Here is a 21,881-nt window from a genome sequence, read left to right as displayed (position 1 = left end):
AAGCAAACAAAGTTTACGCCTGAAATATCTTCAGGACTGGGGTAAGGTAGTGCAGCACCAGGCAACTCCGAGCAAAGGTGAACCAAGCTCTCATTCCTCGTCTCAGTATCTCCCATAATGCAAAGCACATCTAGTTGCAGACATATATACTGCTATGCATTAAGGGAAGGGCCACTGCCCAGAACGGTTTCATCCTTTATTGAGGTCTTGTCAGTGCAAGGCAGACCCAAACGTGGAGATAGTAAGCCAGAAGCAATAGGAGAGGTCATATTTACCTATCATGAACCATGGGCTTACTGATAGTTGATGTCTGATGCCTGCTTCACCATCTTTTTCCACCTTTCTTTGTCCAGTGCACAGTGTCACAGTTTTTGTACACCCATTCCACACCAGTCTTTTATATTGTCTATCCATTCTCTGTATGGTCTACCTCTTCTGTTTAAACCATGCAAAATACCAAACATAAATGTCTTTATCTTCCGGTCCTCACTCATTCTACAGATGTGTCCAAATAATTGCAGCTTCCATTTTATAATCTTCTGCATTAGATTCTGTTTTGGTTGTATCTTCTGATAGAGCTCTTCATTGGTGATTTTCTGTACCCATCCTGTTCTTAGAATATTCCTGTAACAAGTTCTTTCAAATGTCAAAATTCTTTTTCTTATTTATTAACCATGTTTCAGATCCGTACAGCACACCGCTGAAGATGCATGTTTCCAGTACTCTTAGTTTTGTTTGCAGGCTGATCAGTACTTTTCCAGATGTTATCCATGGCCTTCAGATTTGTTCTTCCCTTTGCAATCCTGATGTTTATTTTTTTTTTTTTTTTTACAGTCCAAGTCATATGTCACTTTACTTCCCAAATATGTGAATTGTTCTACATTTTCTATATCAGTTCCATTCACTTGTATCTTTTGTTTCATGTTCTTCTCACCAAATACCATTGTCTTTTTTTTCCCAGGTTCATAACAAGTCCAAATCTCTTCCCTTCCTCATTTAACAGTTTCAGTGTTTTTTGTCATTCTCTTTCGTCTTCTTCAATAATAATAATGTCATCTGCCAATCTCAGATTGTTAATTCTCATTTCATGTACAGATATTCCTTTGGCATCTTCCCTCAGCTCTTTTTAAATGTGCGATGAAAATGCTTGGTGATATTGGGGCTCCCTGTCTACTACCTCTGCTTGTTTTAAACCATTTCCACAAATCATCGCCTATTCTAACTGCTGCACCTGCATTCTGATAAACGTCTTTTAATATAACTATTAGTTTTTTATCAATTCCATAGGATTCCAGAACTGCTAATGTCACTTTCTGGTCAATATTGTCAAATGCTTTCTGAAAATCAACAAAGCAAGTATATATGTTTTTGTTTTTTCTCCTAGCTTTCTCTACTATTAACAGCATTGTTAAAATCTGTTGAATAGTTCTATCCTTCCTGAATCCTGCTTGCTCGTCTGCAAGGTATGCTTCCAATTGTGTTCTCAATCTTTCTGTCAATATGATCATCATCACTTTACCAAGGTGACTTATCAAGGCAATTGTTCTATAATTTTTACATTCTAGCTTATTTCCTTTCTTGTATAATGTTACTAATGTTGATTTCACCCACTCCTCTGGCATTTTCCCTTCTTTCCATACCATATTAAATAGTTGGTGCATTTCTGTAACCATACTTTCACCATCATATTTAATCATTTTTCCAGTAATGGTATCGTTACCAGGACTCTTGTTGTGTTTTAGTCGTCCTATTGCTTTTTCTATCGCTCCACTTAAAATGTCCACACCATGCTTATTACCTGGTGGTAATATCTGCTTCAATTCTTCAGTCAGTTTCCCAACGCTATCTGAATCTAGTTTTTCTTCATATAACTCACTACAGTATCTTGTCCACCACTGTACATTTTTTTCTTTATTCATCAATAGTTTGCCTTTTTCATCTTTAACTGTGGTCTGTTTTTTTTTTGACACTTTCTATTAATGGCAACATTTTTGTATACCTCCCTTGTTTTATGCACTCCATAGTACTGTTCTATATTGTTGCATTTGGGCTTCTAACCATTTCATCTTATCCATTCTGACTGCTTTTTTCACCTCATTACACTTTCTTCTATATTGCTCTTCTATTTGTTCTGATGTATCCCTTCTTATCTTCAACATTCTTTTCTCCTGTACTAACTTCAGTGTTTCTTGTGTAATCCATTTCTTCTTGATCTTGTTTTCTTCTGGTACTGTTTCTTCAACTGCATCTTCTACCACCTTCATTACTCTTTTTCACTCTTAAATTCGAGTTTTTTTCTTTCTCAACACTTTTAAGTTTCTCTTCTAACACTGTTCTGTACCTTTTTCCTATTTCTGCTTCACTTATTCATGCTGTATCTCTTCTAGTCTGATGTTAGGGTTTATATTTCTTTTTTAATTTCAACTTGACGTTTTCAATCACTAAACTATGGTCTGAGTCTATATCCGCTCCTTGAAAAGTTCGACATTGCTGTACTGATGTTATCCATTTCTTTTAATCATAATCATATCAATAATGTTTTTGGTTTTCCCATCATTTGATCGCGACATCCATTTTCTACACTTCTTCTATTTTATTGGAATCTTGTGTTACAGATCATCATCTCGTGGTCCACAGCAAATTCTAACAATTTTTCACCTTGTTCATTTCTTTTTCCGAAATCATATTTTTCCATGACTCTTTTCCAACCATCATTATCTATTCCAACTTTGGCATTCCAATCTCCTTCAATAATTAGCACATCCTGCTTTGGTATTGTTTCTATTGTCTCTGTCATCTTTGTTCTATTGACTTATTCTAGATCTTTGTAGAATAAGTCAATATCCTCATCTGTGCTGTCAGATGTGGGTGCATATATCTGGACTATTGATATGTTGAATGGTTTTGCCTGAAATCTCTACTATGATTCATTCATTGACTGGTTTGTAGCCTAACAGTGCCTCTATAGGAATTGCCAATGGATAAAGGATTAAACTAAATTTATTATAGTCTAAGCAAGTGAAAAATAAACTTCCAACATCTTTCTCTATATCCAGAGTAATTCAATAAGGTGGGTACACTTGTTGGCAACTCCTATAGATAAATGTGACCTCTCCTATTGCTCCTGGCTTAGTATCTGCATGTTTGGGTCCCCTGACTAGACCTCAATAAAGGTTGAAACCGGTCTGGGTAGTGGCCCTTCCCTTAATGCATAGCAGTATACATGTCCACAAGGAGATGTGCTTTACATTATGGGAGATACTGAGACAAGGAGTGATGAGAACTTGGTTCACCTTTGCTCGGAGTTGCCTGGTGTTGCACTACCTTACCCTTAGTCCTGAAGATATTTTCAGGCGCAAACTTTGTTTGCTTACACTTAGATAAAGGATTAAACTAAATTTATTATAGTCTAACCAAGTGAAAAATAAACTTCCAATTATATATTTGGTTTAATCCTTTATCCAAGTATAAGCAAACAAAGTTTGCACCTGAAGTATTTTAAGGACTGGGGAAACACGTGGTTATTTATGTAAATATGACTTCTCCATTACTTCCACCTTAGCATCACCACCTCTGGGTCTGACTCCCACCGATGAGACCTTAATAAAAGTCGAAACCAGTCTGGGTAGTGGCCCTTCTCTTAATGCATAGCATTATACATCTGCAAGGAGATGTGCTTTTGCATTATGGGAGATACTAAGGCAAGTGATGAGAACTTATACCACCTTTACCATGAGTTTCCCCAGTCCTGAAAATACTTCAGGAGTGGGGCAACACCCCAACCGGCCATGACGTCTATAGATGTCATGGCCAGTTGGGGTGTTAATACTAGATAGAGTAAAAACACAAGTTTGTTTAGACATGAAAAATGCCACAAAAACAGTGGAAACATATCTGTACTTTTATTTTCTCTTATTTCTTAATACTTATGGCATTTTTACATAAAACAGGAACTGCCAGAATGCATTTTAATCATACTTGCAAGAAGTTACAAACCATAGGTTATAGGTATGAATCACTTCATGGACACAGATGACAGGTAAATTTTATTGCCTGGTGTGAGACGACCACCACCTTGCTTATTTTAGAGTTTCATGTTTAATCTCTAGAGCAGAGTTTCCCTATCACCTAACTCTTGGCCCAACCACAATACCAATACTAATGTACTATAGACCAACAGCCTTTCATGGGTGGGATTCACATTAAAAAAAAATTTATCTACTCCCACCCTAGTTTTAATCAAATCCTGAACATGTTATAATCCTCCCTTCCCTGATGAGAGTGAATGTGAACCAGGTTCACATTCACTCTCTTGCCAGGGGAGGGAGGATTGTTTCTGTAACATCCCTAACTCGTTTCTCATCATCATCGTGAGTTTCGTGACAATGCATTTGTACCAATGATGTGTACCAATGTGTGTACTGATGATTTGTACCAATCCCTGTTATTTCATTCATATCTACTTAATCCACATCATACTTCCTGGAATGCACTCCAAGCTACACCTTTTAAACCCTGAATCACCAAGCAGTATTTTCTTTACCACCACGTAAATGACCTAAAATGACCTTTGCTAATTATCCTCGCATGCATGTCACCTTTCATTCCCATTCCTACCCATTGACTCCTCCATATCCCATATTGTCCACTTTCCACTCATTTCTTTCATGCTGCTATTATCCACCTCTTTCTTTGACAACAGACATAGAAAGAAGTGGATAATAAAAGCATAAGATAATAATCAACCAATTCACCAGCCTGACTCTTTCTTCAACTTGCATCAGTCGATGCTGCATAGTTTCCCCCAGTTTTCTTCATTCCATTCTTTTTTAGCTTTTCTCATGCACTGCATTGCATTCCAGCAGTCTGAGCAATTTCATCTTGCAACCTCTTCCTTGGTCTTTCCCTTTCTCTACTATTATTCATAGGTCTCCATGCTTCAATAATTTAGGTCATAATGCATTGTGTCCATTTTTGAATGCATAATTACATTACATAATGTAATTATGTAATGTGACTTAACTCAGTTCTCACACCCCATACATGTTCAGTCGGGTTACAGTAAGGGGAGTAAGGCAATGTGGTGAATTCATTGTGTTCTTCCAATAATACAAGGTGTATTACCCTTTTGAAAGATGGCACTGTGATCAGGGTAGACCTCGTGCAGATAGAGATGGCTAACAGGTCCTTGTAGCATTCACCATTCAGTGTCTGTGGGATGATAACCAATGGACCTAGGGTACGCCAGGAAAAGCCCCCCCCCCCCCCCCCACCATCTCCACAGGCATGTTGAACCCCAACTGTGCAACCAGGGGATAGGGCTTCATGCTGTTTATGGCAAATGCAAACCCAGCCATCAGCATGGTGCAGCAGGAAACTAGACTCATCACTTCAGACAGCCTCCCATCTGTCAAGGGTTCATTGCTGACATCCCCCTGGCCCACGTGAAGCATAGTTGGCAATGCTTGGCTGTCATCATGGGTACCCTTGTTGGTCTCCAGTTATACTAGCACATGTCCTCTGAGCCCCAACTATCTGTCCACAGTCAAACTGACACGTCACATTTCCCCATTACTGACAAACATTTACTGATTATGTACAGAGGATAGGTGTGCCTATTTATAGTAGCCACACGTGATGTTGATATCACAAGGTACTTCAGTATTGTGCTGAATATGTAAACAGAGGGGGAAGGGTGTTCCTAATGCAAAGCTAACTTAAGTGCAATTTTAAATTTTTGTTGCTAGCAAAGAAGAGTGCTGACACCTATTGTTTTACAAAAAAAAAGTAAAACTTCTTTCTATGTCTGTTGTCAAAGAAGGAGGTGGATGACAGATATATATTTGAGAAATGAAAGGAAGTCATTATAATAGAGGTTTCAGTGGTGTAGTAGGGCTTTAGCACTTTCCTGTGGTTAGCATCAGTTCTCTGTTGAGCCAACTGCATGCCTGACCAAAATATGATCAGTTACAGGAATACAGAACTTGATATACACCAGGTAGCAATAACAGAATATTTGTCTTTAGAATGTAGTAGCCATTGGATTTGGCTTAAGGTGGCCATGAAGTTGACAGTTTCCCTCAATATCCTCCAAGTGAAGAAGAAATCTACACGATTCACATTTCTTATATATATATATATATATATATATTTATGAAAATAAATTTAACTGACTAGAACCCAATATCCTGATAATGGATATTCGTCTCGTAACATCACTAAACGTTTGAGACCACGCCAACATCCTCGACAAGAAGATGACTCCAACCCTATCACTCATATACAGTTACCTTTTATCAGCACTCTTACCCCAAAACTAGCTAAGATTCTGAAAAAATTCAACATAAAGACCGACTATACTACGCTGCCAAAACTTCATTCTTTTCTGAGTCGACCAAAACAAAAACACAACCATCTGCATTTTCTTGGTGTTTATAAAGTTTTGTGCAACTGTGGTCGACCTTATTTTGGACAGACAGATAAATCTGTTTCACTTCGTCTTGAGGAACATAGACGTGACATCTCCTACAGTAGAGCACGAGCGAGCGCCCTTTCCAGTCATGTCCTTTTCTCGGCAAACTCTAACCCTGAAGAACAGCCACATCAAGTTGATTGGGAACGCACTACTAATTTATATATTTGCAAGGATAAATTAGAAAGAAGAATTATCGTATCAAAAGAAATAGTTCTGGACCCTTCACATTTAAACAATAATCTTAGCTACAATTTGCCTGATTCCCATAGCACAGTAATCCAGTACTGGCGCTCAAAAATTAGCTGTCGCACACATTCTACTCATGCCAACGGTAGCACGCGGTCACCTATTCAAATATGACTGTTACTATTCTGCTTTTTATTAAGCTGTAAAGTTCATTTTTTACCGTGTTATTTTATGTTTTTATTTCTCACCTGAAGAAGTCGGAGCACCGATGAAACTAGTTGTGATGTATTAAAGGTTTTTGTTATACTTTCTCGGGTTCTAGTCAGTTAAATTTATTTTCATAAATGTATACATCCCGAGTAAATCCTAATTTCAACAATATATATATATATATATATATACAGGGTGTTCGGGATAAATTTGACATATTTATAATTAATTATATTTTTCCGTAAGTTACATGTATTAACACACACTTCTCTTCATTTAAAAGTTTGGACCCTTCTTCATTCATATACAAGATGTCAGAAAGGATGGATAGCTGGAACCCACCTGAATCATGGAAGAGAATAACTTGTATCATGATGATTCGTGCCCGCCATCAAAATAAGGATATTACGACTGCTGCCCAATGCTCCCTGAATACAGTAAAAACAATCAGGCATGAACTAGAGACTTGCAATGGTGACTACGAGGATGTAGCAAGAAGAAAGATCCCTAGCAGACGATCTGATTGCGTTCGTACAGCAGAATTCCTCGCAAATCTGCAGGAACAGGTGTTGAAGAACCCTGGCATTGGAATTCGGGCTTTGTTCGTGGAGTTGCTAACTGTAGTCAAGCCCTGGATAACAAGGGTAGCCAATGGTAGGCCGTATGTATGGCAGCAGGATTCGGCCCCTTGCCACACCTCTGGGAAAAGTCAAAAATGGTTGTCTGAAAATTTCTACGACTTCACCAGTCCAAATGTTTGGCCTCCAAACTCTGCAGACCTTAACCCCATGGATTATTTTGTATGGGGCGCAGTTGAAAAAGACACCAATCGCACTTCCAGTAATACAAAAGCCCAGTTAATGGATAAAATTAAAACAGTTTTTGCGGCCCTTCCCAGGGAGACTGTAGCATCAGCTTGTTCGAGGTTCCGAAGCAGAATTGAAGCTGTGATCGATGCTAATGGTGGTTATTTTGAGTAAATCTTGTTGATAGTATTGTAATTAACTCTGCCTGTAATGTTTTTTTGTCAATTCATTAAATTTAATAGATACAAAGAAGATTTTCTTTTTCCTTACGAAACTGTCAAATTTATCCCGAACACCCTGTATATATATATATATAATATTTCTGAATGTGTGAAAAGATTTTAAAGTAATTTCAAACTTGTATAATTATGGAAGTTTCAGATTTCAATGGACTGTTTCTGGATTAAGACCTGAAAATGCTACGAATTCTTTTATTAGTAAATACCGACTATGGAAAACTTACATTTAAAAGCTCATTTATGACCTTATATCCTCATGGTAAGGAGACTATTATAAAGGCAGCATTACCTTACCATACATAAAAGCTGCATTTTTTTAATATTTTATTTTATTTTATTTTTTTTTTAAGCAAGGATTTTATATTTAGGATACACCTTTGCTCATCCTAGACCAAATGGACTTTTCCTAATCATGAGTATCCATCCCAAATTCTGCATGGAAAACAGCATATACACATTCATAGCATCCATTAGATGCACAGATAAACAGAAAACACACCAGATTTCATCAACGTGAGAAGTCAAATTTGGCAGACCACTGTTAATGGTGACCACAGGATACTACAGAGACAGACCAAGATAAAACTTGTGCTATATTAACAGAATAAAATATTGAGATGTCTTTTTAAAGCAATAGATGAAGCTGTAATCTACCAACTTTAAATAAAAGAAGTTGCTTAAACCTTTGAAAAATTTGATATGTGTGAATTTGAAACTATTCACACATATCAAGATGAAACAAACCATTACTAGGCAAAGTGGCACTCAAAAATCACCATGCACTTAGCAGTGGCTAATATTATGTTCTTATTAGTTCCAGTTCCTGTGAAAATGGCAACGTGACGTTGCCGAAATATTGGAAGTGTATTAAAATTTATTTAATGTATTGTATGTTGTAATTTCCTTAAGCTATTTAGTAAGAATGTATAACCAACGTCTAAGCCTTTCCATGAGAATGGCTATATTATGATGTTTTTTATAAAACCATTTTAGAATTAGAAACATTTTGGAGTGTTTCAGAAATGTTTTTAATTCTATAAGATTGTAATTACCAAGATAATAAATGATACCATGTAGTTTTATGTGGCATCGCTTTATTATCCTAAGTACTGTTTTTCGAAGTACAGTTACTTTGAAAGACATCAGTATTTACAGGAATTTTAAGTTAAAACAAGCTTAACACACACACACACACACACACACACACACACACACACACACACACACACACACACACACACACACACACACACACACGATGATAATTGATCGTTCAGTATCTGGCTTGCACTACAAGGCTGCTAATCTCTGAAATAATCACATTGATAAGCCAACAGCTGATGACTATGTTAATCTTTACTGTAGAAATTTTGAGTGCGATCAAAAAGAAACAAATGTACCTGCATGTCAACTGATCATCATGCAATCTCACATCCTCACCTGTTTGGTGCAGTTGAAGTCTATGTTTCATGGCTTATCTCTACATGTACAGTCTTCAAAAGGATTATAACAACCAAGAACTCCAGATCTTGTCCCAACAGACATTTTTTTTTTTTTTAATTATAATGACTGGAGTTTTACAGCACTGAGAAATTCATCATGGGTGGTCTACTCTAGGTCCAACATATGTCTACACATTTGCTAAACATTTATTTCTATCATCTCAATTTTTATTACCCCTTCTCCTATTCATTAAACACTGTAAATTACCCACTCTCCATCTGCTCAGGACACATTCCAAATTTCTGACATTATTTTTGTTATTCACCTATATATCCTATCCAATTTTTTTTCTTACAATTCAGGTGACTAGATTCATGAACAGTAATCTGGATGTGGTCTGATGGAACCATCACAGCATCTGCTAAATATTATTCACCACTTTTGTAGTATATAACCTGGATGTCCAGCTTCCTCCAATAAGTTTTTAACAACAGCATATGCAGCTCTCAATCTGTGACTCCCAATGTTTAAAAGTGTACACCAGTCACATTGAATGGTCACCCATCCTGTTCATTTCACTCACCTATTCAAATTTCCCTGAAGAGTCACTACATCTGTACTGCTTACCTTTTTCTACTCTGCATTCCCTGGAGTACATTCACAATATCATTAACATAATGTAATTTTATGAAATAAAGATTAAATAGTAATGATTCCAATACTGAGCATTATGGAATCTCACTTGTTACAGTCCTCTTCCTTGAAACAACTCCTTCTTATTATTCTCTAATATCTGTCAAATAGTCACTAAACCCTTTGAATTAAGGTTCAGGATGTTATTCTAAACCTTAATTTATAGGTTTTTAGTTATTTGTGAGGTCAATATTTTCCTGCAAGGTATCCTTTTAACATGTTAATTCTCTTGTGCTTTCATTTTAGAGCTTGGACTTATTATTTTTGTAATTTTTTTTTCTTCATCAGTTTGATGAAAGTGCCTAATGGTATTTATACCACACAGTTAGTTTAGGTTTTATACTACTTCTCTCTCTTGGGTCTCCTCATGTCTGAGGACTCGTGACCTTCCTGATGCTTTGCCATTTCTTTCTCCCCTGTGCTTTTTAAGTCCAGTGATTCTTGATATTTGGTCAATCCACCTGTTGGGGGGGGGGGTTCCTCTTTTTCTTTTCCCACACGGTTTACCCTGGATGATTTTTTCCAGACAGTTGCCTTCCCTTCTACATATGCGTTCAAAATATTGCACTATTCTACATTTTGGAAAATTATGGAAATAACTACCGTGTTTGAGTAAAACTTTAGTTTAATATAAACCGAAATCAACACTCCACGTTTCAATCTTTATATCAAGATCATCTTCTGGAGCATATACACTATATACAGAGAAACAAGCTGCACTACAATCTACACGGTTTGCTAAAGTTACTGACCAACCGTTACAACAATTGTTGGCCAGTAACTTTAGCAAACCATGTAGATTGTAGTGCAGCTTGTTTCTCTGTATATAGTGTATGCTCCAGAAGATGATCTTGATATAAAGATTGAAATGTGGAGTGTTGATTTCGGTTTATATTAAACTAAAGTTTTACTCAAACACGGTAGTTGTCTCCATAATTTTCCAAAATGTATTCTGATCACCATGTAAGCCTAAAAGAAAGGATTGCACTATTCTCTTGTCAATTATGTTTATCAGTCTTGTGTGGATATTCAGTTCTTCTAGGATACTTTTGTTTGTTCGTTTTTCTGTCCAAGACACTCTTAGCAATCTTCTCCGGCACCAGAGCTTGAATGCCTGAATTCTTCTTCTATCATCTTTTGTCATTGTCCAAGACTCAGAAGCATAGAGAAAGATCGAAAAAAACTAAGGTTTCTGCAAGCTTAATTTTGGTCTGTTTGGAGATGTGACTGTCTTTTCAGATCTTGGTTAAATCAGTCATTGCTTTCTTAGTTAGTGCTATTCTTCTTATCTCTTTTTTTACATCCATTTTTTTTTTTTTTTTTTTTGTTATTATCACTCCAAGGTAGTTGAAATTATCAACAATTTCAATTCCTTCTATATGTATCTCTTCTGCATTGTTTTAAATCATTATTTTGGTTTTATTCATAAACTATGGCTCAAGCTTTCCCATTCTAATTGATTTAGGATGGATTTTAATTCTTGTCCATTTGTTGTATTATCACTGTGTCATCTGCATATCGTATGTGTTCGGCCACCTAATTTAATGCCTCCATTCTACTTTTCTAGAGATCTTTTCATTATAGTTTTGCTGTAAAGGTTGAATAGTAATGGTGAGAGTATGCATCATTGTCTTGATCCTTTTCCAAATTGGAATTCAGGGGACACAGAGTTTCAATTCTTACTGTTGCTTGATTTCCTTGATATAAGTTCTTTATGAGGGTTCCTAGATGATTTGGTATTCCTGATTCTTGCATGATATTCCATAAAATATCCCACCTCATACAGTCAAAGGCCTTGGAGTAATCTATAAGGCATAGATAAAGGCTTAAGTTGAATTCCCTTGTTTTTTCGACTATTTGTCTGATGTTAGATATATGATCTCTTGTTCCTTGACCTTTTCTGCATCCTGCTTGTTCTGAGATCTGATGGTCTATAAACTTTGTAATCTTTCCTTAATAATGTGTAGTAAAATCTTGTTAGTATGTGAATTAAGGGCAATGGTGCAGTAGTTTTCACATTTGTTGTGATTGCCTTTTTTGTAGATTGGGATAATGGTGGAACTAGTCCAGTCATTCGGCCATCTTTCAGATTTTGTTGCATAAATCATGTATCTCTACAAGGTTTTTCAGCATTTCAGCCGGTATTGAATCAGGACCTGGGGCTTTGTTATTCCTTAATTTTTGATTGCTTGCTCTACTTCAATTTTGAGGATCTCCAGTTCCGTTTCCATAGCTCCTTCATCTTCTTGTTGAATAGCTGGTATCTTGTAAAGCTCAGCGCAATACTCTTTCCATCTTCTGGCTATGTCATTACTTCATTTAAGATATTGCCTTTTCCTCTGCAATTTTAGTTTGTCGGAGTGTCTTTCTATTTCTTTACAGATGTTTTGGAAGTAGCTATTTTTATCTTTTTGACAAGATTTCTTAATAGCTTTATTCAGGTTCAGGTAATTTAGGTTTTGCCAATCTATTGTTTTAATTTATTTCCTTTTTTCAATAAGTTCTAGGGTTTCTTTTGTAATCCATGGCCTATCATTCTTTTTTATTGGGATGTTTTTGGCTGTAGATTTTGCAATTATACTACCTAGTTTAGCCATATATACTGTTACAACTTGAGTAGTGCATAATCTATCAGTAAATCATTTACAGCTTTCATCACATGCAAATCACATGTATAAGTGCATATAGCAGCACTCAATGTTCGATATGCCCCCCCCCCCTTTGCCTTCAGTCATGCCCAAAGTCTGTGAGGCCACATATCAATGGTAGCATGCACAACATCCAACAGAAAGGCTGTCAATGCTGGGATGTTGTTTCTTGCAGGCTACTCTCTCTCATGCTCCGACCACAACTTAAAGTCCAATGGATTCAGATCAGGACCTCCAGACAGCCAATCAGATGGTGATATGTGTTGGGCACATTTGCATCCAACCACTGTGATCCTCACCTTGTGTATGGAGCCTGAGTCCTGTTGGAAGGGCCATACCTACTGTGAAACAAGCTGTTGTTCAGGGCTGTACCACAGGTTCTAGCATGGTGTCTTGATACACTTTGGTGGAGATTTTGATTCCTTTCTTGCAGAAATGCGAGAATGGAGACGTATCCCCCCAATACATCACTCCCACCAAACTATCACTGATATGGAGTGATGGCATCTCTGAATCATGGATGCTATGGTACATGCTGTGCGACCATCCGAGGCACATATATATTTATTTATTCGCGTGGGGGGATTCCCCCCCCCATAGGACTGGTTGAACCCTCCAAATGAGGGATTAAGTACTACATCCTATGACTGTAACTTGTGTATTCATGGGGCCAGCTTGCGGGATGAAAACCCCCCAGACAAACTGGGTGGAAAGCCCCTGCTGTCCACATCTGACTAACTTGGCTATGGCTGAGAACGATCCATCTATCTATATATATATATATATGTGTGTGTGTGTGTTAAGAATACCAAGCAATTTTTAAACCTGGTTTTACTCCATTTCCCAAGTAAGCAAACAGACAAATAAGTCAAGTTTGCACCTGCAAGTGATGCAAGTTTAGCTGATCCTACAGGTAGTGCAGGACCAGGGCAACTCGTGGTAAAGGTGGCATAAGCTCCGATCACTAATCTTTATATTTACCCTTAATGCCAAAACACATCTTCAAGGAGGAGATGTATGATGTTTTGTATTAAAGGCAAGAGGCCACTACCCAGACCGGTTTCGACCTTTATTGAGGTCTCATCAGTGGGAGCTAGGCTAGAAATATCAAGATTTAGTAATACAGAGCTCATATAAGTATTTTACCAGAACAAGTTGCCATAAGGTGTTTTAACCTTATTAAATAAGAATCTCTGGAGGAGATATAAATGTAGAAAGTATTTTACCTTGGGTATAATAAATGTTAAGAATACCAAGCAATTTTTAAACCTGGTTTTACTCCATTTCCCAAGTAAGCAAACAGACAAATAAGTCAAGTTTGCGCCTGCAAGTGATGCAAGTCTAGCTGATCCTACAGGTAGTGCAGGACCCGAAAACTTGACTTATTTGTCTGTTTGCTTACTTGGGAAATGGAGTAAAACCAGGTTTAAAAATTGCTTGGTATTCTTAACATTTATTATACCCAAGGTAAAATACTTTCTACATATATATATATATATATATATATATGTGTGTGTGTGTGTGATGATCAGCTTTTACTCGGTTGTTATACATTTGAAAAAAATATAGATTTAATGACCGAGATAACATATAAAGATTTTAATGATAAATATTACTAGTTTCGGCATATAGCAGCCTTCTTCAGGTATTTATAAAGGAAAAGAATACTAATAAACATTGAATTATTTAACAAACTGGAAATTACAGGTACAAATTGCCTCACATAATCGATACATAAAAACATTGTATTTTTTCAACTGGCGTGCCATTGTTTGTTGCAATTGTGCGTGCAGGTTCACGTGAACGCCAATATTGAATAACTGCAGCATGGCTATCTGGGATGTTATAACTTAAATTGTTGTTTAAGTGGACCGGGTTCAGTAGGATTTCCCTTGATTCTACGATTTTCCTTTCAAACTCATCATCACAGCGAAAGATATTTTCTGATCTATTCCAGCAGACAGAGTGGCTTCGTTGGTCATCATTAGGATTATTTGAAAAAAGAACATGACTGGATAATGCAGTTGCATGAGATCTTTTGTAAGAGATGTCTCTTTCGTTGTTCAATAGATTGGTTAGTTTGACCAAAGTATGGGATATTGCAATCGCACCACAATTTATATACTCCAGGGTACTTAAGGTTGTGATGAGTAGGTTTTGGATGGCTGATTAGAGAACAGATTTTTGGAAGTGTGGTGAAGAAGGTCCTGATATTATATTTTTTAAGGACTTTAGCTATTTTCTTAGAGACTGTGCTAATGTATGGAATGGAGATGCTACCAAGAAATGAATCACCTCACTCTTATTTTTAAACAAAATGGATACTCTGAAAAAACAATTAAGAAATTTCTTCTGAATCCTCCTAGGCAGTGCACAACAGAGACTATTAATTTTAAAGGTAGCATCTCCATTCCATACATTAGCACAGTCTCTAAGAAAATAGCTAAAGTCCTTAAAAAATATAATATCAGGACCTTCTTCACCACACTTCCAAAAATCCATTCTCTAATCAGCCATCCAAAACCTACTCATCACAACCTTAAGTACCCTGGAGTATATAAATTGTGGTGCGATTGCAATATCCCATACTTTGGTCAAACTAACCAATCTATTGAACAACGAATAGAAGAGCATAAGAGAGACATCTCTTACAAAAGATCTCATGCAACTGCATTATCCAGTCATGTTCTTTTTTCAAATAATCCTAATGATGACCAACGAAGCCACTCTGTCTGCTGGAATAGATCAGAAAATATCTTTCGCTGTGATGATGAGTTTGAAAGGAAAATCGTAGAATCAAGGGAAATCCTACTGAACCCGGTCCACTTAAACAACAATTTAAGTTATAACATCCCAGATAGCCATGCTGCAGTTATTCAATATTGGCGTTCACGTGAACCTGCACGCACAATTGCAACAAACAATGGCACGCCAGTTGGAACAACTTGAAAAAAATACAACGTTTTTATGTATCGATTATGTGAGGCAATTTGTACCTGTAATTTCCAGTTTGTTAAAATGTTTATTAGTATTCTTTTCCTTTATAAATACCTGACGAAGGCTGCTATATGCCGAAACTAGTAGTATTTATCATTAAAATCTTTATATGTTATCTCGGTCTTATAGTCATTAAATCTATATTTTTTTCAAATATATATATAGTTAGTATGTGACATTGTTCTCTGCGAAACGTACATTTCTCGCTGCATTACTTTCCGCATTCTCACAGGATTACAGCAGAGGCATGCCTTCACACCCTCACAAGCTGTTGCATTCTAACCAACGTGGTCAACCTGTTCTTTGGCGGTCAGATATGTCTTCTGTATTGTTATAACGATTAATTGTCTGATACCACAAACATCCTACTGATCCCAAGTGTTTTTATCGTGTTGAAAATAACAGGTGGCTGCATTCCAACCTTGTGAAGTGTTATTACAGCTACACAGTTATCATAATATCCTCACTGCATATTAACCCATAGAGAGTGAGAAACAATTCTTGCTCTCTACTGATAAACACATGAACACTGGCTGGGCTCGTGCAATTCTCTTGCTATAAGTATTGTATAAATACAATATTTATAGCAAGATTGTGTACATTCATACACTAAAAAGAAGAAATTTATGATATCAAAAAGGTAGATTCTTCACATTGCTTCTCTATCACTAATGTCTGACTTAATATTTTTATTTTGCCACTCTTTTTAATTTTTTTTTAAAGAGTGACAGATTTAATTATGAAATGCAATTTAAATATTGCATTTCATATCATAATTATACAGAAATTGTATCCAAATGTAGGTTATAAGTAGAGTGCTCCTTTAAACAAAACTTAGTTATTCTTAAGCCACTAAATCTGTTGGAATTTAAATATCAATGCGTCAAATGCTGTTGCAAAATTTATAAGCATTATAGTGTCTGTATTCTCATCATCAACTACTCTTTGTAACCAGATTACTAAAACAAGATTATCCTTGAACAAACTGATTCTGGCCTCTCTATAAACAGTCTTATCGTAATTCTTGTATATGAGCCATTACTAGTTTTTCCAGAATCTTAACTACCACTTCGTCTACATTTCTTCAGTGGTAGTCAATTTTCTATATTTTGATGCTTCCATTTTATCACCACCTTTTTACAAGCACTATCTTGCTGTCTTCTTGCTTGCTAGTGAAGTGTGTTTCCATTGCATTTAAGCACACCATAATCAGGATACATTTCTTTATGAATATCCTTTACAGGAAGTCCTTTTGCCCAGAAGAAACACAATAACTGCTCGACTTGTACACTCCTCAAGCACAGTCACTTTTAGACTGCCAAAAACACCACAAAACATGTACCTATGCAGTATATATAAAATGTGCACGTTTTATATACTGAAAACCATTCACTTCCAATTCATTTGTTCTGCCTTTTGTTTGCAGCTTCCTGACTTTCCCTCATAAATATTTGTGAATATGGTAAAATATTCCAAGGGCTATTGATAAAACTTAGAAATGGAGGAAAAATCTGTAAAAGAAATTGGATATGATAAAGGATGACATAAAAATCAGAGATCACCTGCAGTGCTAGTCTCTTCTCACTTTCTGATTTCTCTTTTCTTACTACATATACTTGATCTAGCTTGACTATCATATTCCTCAGATAACTGCTTTCTACCATCTTGCATAACTACTTCTTGATTTGCAGTTTCTGTTTCATTCCCTCTTAATCCACCTTACTCCAAACCTGTTTATCCTCCTTGTCCTAAAAATACAATATCATTACTGTTACCATATATTTTTTTGACTAACTCCTAATTGCTGCTGTAATTCCATCTCCATGGTACAGAGCTAACTGGCTCTATAGCAATACTTCATAATCACCCTCTACATTCCCTGTCTCATAACAATACTCCATAAATAATGTCTACTCAACTTTAATCTTTTTCTTCTTGAAACTTTCCAATGCCTGCAGACTTTTATCCTTTCCCCAGATCAACACCATATGTTTGCTTTCTCAAGCTGAGGATATATATGACCAAATCCAAACTCATGATCCATCCATCTCAGGCTGCTTGTGATAACTGCCTCTCAAGAATTCACAGCTAGTTTCCTATAATAAGATGATTCTTCATTTCAGTCTATACTGCCATAGTTAAAATTTCCCATAACAATTACCTCATTTGCACTAGCCAACTTAATTTTTTTTTAAATATGAAACATGTGGGATATCCATAACTATAGAATAACATGTATGCCACAGTAAATAACTTTTTTTTTTTATTATGTAAATATTTTGTCTTATGTATCATAAGACATCATCAATACAATTATCGAAGAAAAATAGGAATTGAATTTAAAAAAAAGAGTAGCATGCATGCTTAAATTGGAATCCCTTTACATATAAAGTCACATGTTCATGGATTAATTAAAATTAAATTAAAATATAAATTATTTAATACAACTGAGAACAATTTCCCAAACTTTTGGAATAGTGAAATTGTTGTTTTGATTAAGATTAGGTCTATAAGTAAGACTTGAGCACGATCTTTATACAGGGTGGTTCAAAATTCCATGTACAAACTTTGAGGGGATTTAGAGAACATCAAAATCAACCATATTCACATAGGAAAGCATGACCGGAAACATCACCTGGAAGTGATAGGTGGCGCTGTTTGGCAACACTCCAGGTGAGCAATTGGGGCTTTCTCATTCAAGCTTTCGACGTCGTATGAAGAACATGCATCGTTTTACGAACACTGAGATGCACCTCGTTTGCAGGTTAGCTGACGGTAATGGGCGAGCCGCTGTACAAATATATTGTGAAAGGTACCCAAACAGACGTGTACCGCATCACCAAATGTTTGCGCATTTGCATCAGAATTTGTGTGACTATGGATCATTCAGGGATCGCAGGCATGTAGTGGGTGGCCACGTTCGATGCGAAATCCCACCATGGAAGAGGAGGTGTTGTATGTGATGGACAATAATCTAGAGAACAAGCACACATGCCATTGCCTCGGGTCCAGTTACTGATGGCTGAAGATTATCCTTGATGTGTGGAATTTGCACAGTGGTTTCTGCAGAAAAGTGCCATAGACCCAGATTTTCCAACTGGCATTTTGTTCACGTCTGAAGCTTCATTTACCTGCAAAAGGGGGTGGGGGGTCTTCAATCACACAATGCTAAAGTGTGGGCCCATGAGAACCAACATGCCGTGAGATCAAATGCTGCACAACAATGCTTCGCCATTAATGTATGAGCAGCTATCGTCACTGACTGTTCAGTTCACCCATACCTGTTACCATCCTGACTGGACTCCCTGAAGTATCGGACCTTTCTGGATGAAGTTCTGCCAGATTTACTGAACACTGTTCCAATGACTGTGTGTCGGCAGATGTTTTTTCCAACACGATGGGGCTCCAGCTCATTTTGGCATTTCTGTGCATCAGTATTTGGACAGGTCCTTTGGTGCTCGATGGATTGGGTGTGGTGGACCCATCGCATGGCCTCCACACTCATCTGATTTACTGAGCATTGATTTCTTTCTGTGGGGGACCCTTAAAGCTATGGTATGCGAAATGCCTGTTGCCTCTGACATGGACCTCATGGCAAGAATCACCATCGCCACTGCTAATATCTGGGAAACTCCAGGTATTTTCGAAAATGTACAGCAATTAATGCGTTGTCGGTGTCAGGCATGCAACACTGTTAATGGTCATAACTATGAGCACCTGATGTGACACCATATTATATATACAATTACTATTGAACTGTTCAGTTACGCCTAATAAATTTTTTTACACTACTTACTGCCTTGTATTATTTCTGTATCTTTGTGTCCCAGTTAGTACCTTCCGGTGGCGTTTCTGATCATGCTTTCCTACGTGAATATGGTTGATTTTGATGTTCTCTACCTCCCCTCAGTTTGCACGTGGAATTTTGAACCACCCTGTATAAACGTTCATGTTTATATATAAATGTATGTAGTAGCTTGCCGTTTTGCCATTGAATCCTGTGGTTAGCGTCATTATATATATATATATATATATATATATAATGATATGATGGTATTTAATTATTTTTTTCAGCAAGAGAGTTCAAAACTAACTTGGAATTTTAAACTCAATTAACTATCTCAAGTTAGAATTAATACAGTAAAGGATCTGAAAATCATCTGTCATATGAAACAAAGAAAAAAAAAAGTGTATGTATATTACACACACGTTTTTAGGAAAATTCATTTTTTAAAATCACCCCAAACTTTTCAATGAGAGCTACACCAGTAGCGCACACACAATCATTGATCCTTCAGCTAATGTTGCAGCACCAGACTACTTAACAAATACCGTCAAACACTGTGATAAATGATGGAATATTATCACCAGATTCCATGGAGTCATGCATCTAATCATGGAAAGTCTGATCTATGTCTCCCAGATGAGTCTTTGACTCCATGAGGTCTTGGGGTAGTAATAATAATAATGTCCCACAAAACTGATCATACCACACCTTAAAATCAATTCTCTACCCTGTCAAGTAATGCATGCAAAAATCTTCCAAGGATGATTCTTTGTCCCATCCTTTGGAAAATCACACTGGTTTATATTTGGTAAGACAATTTACATTCATGTGGTAATCTATCAAAGGCAGTTGATAATTACCACATGACAGATTGATGTATAAGCTGCAGAAGATGGGATTAGATAGCAGATTAGTTAAATGGATTGAAGATTGGCTTTCTGAAAGATACCAGCAAGCTGTGTATAGTTTGCCCACCGATTAGAGATCCTTCGACACTTCTGCGCATCTCAGAAAAAGGAGAATCCATTCCGATAATAGGGTAATCAGTCCGTATAGTGAGATGAGTTGTTTATTATTACCGGTCGGAAAATTAACTTCTCTTTTATGATTATTGTAGTTAGCTATGTTGCTTGTATAACAGTTGGAAAATTTTACCTATAAAGCACGTGATTTCACGTGTTGGCGACCAATTCGGACGTCCTTCATTTCTTTCCCCCCTTCAGCATGAATCCACTATTCTTGGAAAGACGTGAAGTAGGGACCTACAAACGGTGGGCGAACTATATAATGGAGCATTGTGTCAGAAAAGTAAGATGACCAGTGGCTTGCCTCAGGGGTTCTGTTATTGGGCCCCTGCTATTTAACTTATTTGTTAATGATATTTCATGTGGATTGACTGGGGATCTTCAAACATTTGCTGATGATGCAAAGTTGGGTAGAATTATCATTATTGCTGATGTTAATCCTCTACAATCCTCTTGTTTGAATGTGAATTACAGAGGTTGGATAGGATAAAAAAGAGGACATATGATAGAGCCCTTCATGTTAGTTAAGGGATTCTATCAGATTAATACAGAAGGAATTATAGTAAAGATTGGATATTAAGATAGGAAGAATGAAAGGCCATCCTTGGAAGTTGTATAAAGATGTGATAAAGAAGGGTGTGAAGAATAGATTTTTTACATGGAGGGTTGTTGGTGAGTGGAATGCAGGTTGTGTAAATAACTTCAAAGCTCATTATGATAAACATGTTGCTGTTTAAGTGGGCCTTCCCTAATGAGTCTGTTGATTTCATGGAGGTTACCAAAATAATATTTTTGTTATCTGCCTTTGTGCTCTTTCCCAAGTTACCTCATATGCTTGAAATTCAAGTGACCAGATCTATTCACAGCTATCCTGATATGATCTAATGAAAGATCTATACAGTAGAACATCTTATCTGTACTGGTTGCGTGCACTGGATAGTCTTTACTACCTTTGCGATATGGTTGTTAAACTAAGGCTCCCTGTCTATCCTTATCCCAATCATATGCCGTCTTCTATCCCCCTAATCCCAAGCTTAAACCTTACACTTATTCCACAAATGGAAAATCTCTCTGTATGCAAGGTTTTGTTTATGAACGATGTAGCATTTGTGAAATATTCAATCTTTATTTAGTTTTATTTTCTGTTCCGGAGTTTTGTGGGTGGAGCATTCGAGACAGTTTTGGTCCTCCAATTTTTTTTATTATTTTGTTGCTACTGAACACTAGTGTGCATTCAACAAAACAAAAAAACGCACATGCTCATCACAGAAACATGATACAAAGCCGGCGACAGCATGCGCACACAAAAGAGGTTTTCGATACTAACCGGAACTTGCTAATATCTTAAATTGTTGATCCTCTACTGAAAACG

At 36.7% G+C, this 21,881-nt stretch overlaps 2 protein-coding genes across 2 annotated transcripts in view; one reads left to right on the top strand and one right to left on the bottom strand.

The window, feature by feature from the left end:
- Nucleotides 1-21,881, top strand: part of LOC150107468 (NAD(P) transhydrogenase, mitochondrial-like) — a 326,339-nt gene that overhangs the window by 17,688 nt on the left and 286,770 nt on the right. The window lies entirely within an intron of this gene.
- The window catches only part of LOC150107469 (isocitrate dehydrogenase [NADP], mitochondrial-like), a 192,837-nt gene that overhangs the window by 170,608 nt on the left and 348 nt on the right, over nt 1-21,881 (bottom strand). The gene's annotated exons all lie outside the window — the stretch shown is intronic.

This window comes from Typopeltis vanoorti, chromosome 4 (genome assembly GCF_054136105.1).
Source record: "Typopeltis vanoorti isolate ZY-2024b chromosome 4, IOZ_Tvanoo_1.0, whole genome shotgun sequence".
Lineage (NCBI taxonomy): Eukaryota > Metazoa > Arthropoda > Arachnida > Uropygi > Thelyphonidae > Typopeltis > Typopeltis vanoorti.
Note: the sequence above shows the minus strand (reverse complement) of the source record. Positions and strands in the feature narration are given on the sequence as shown.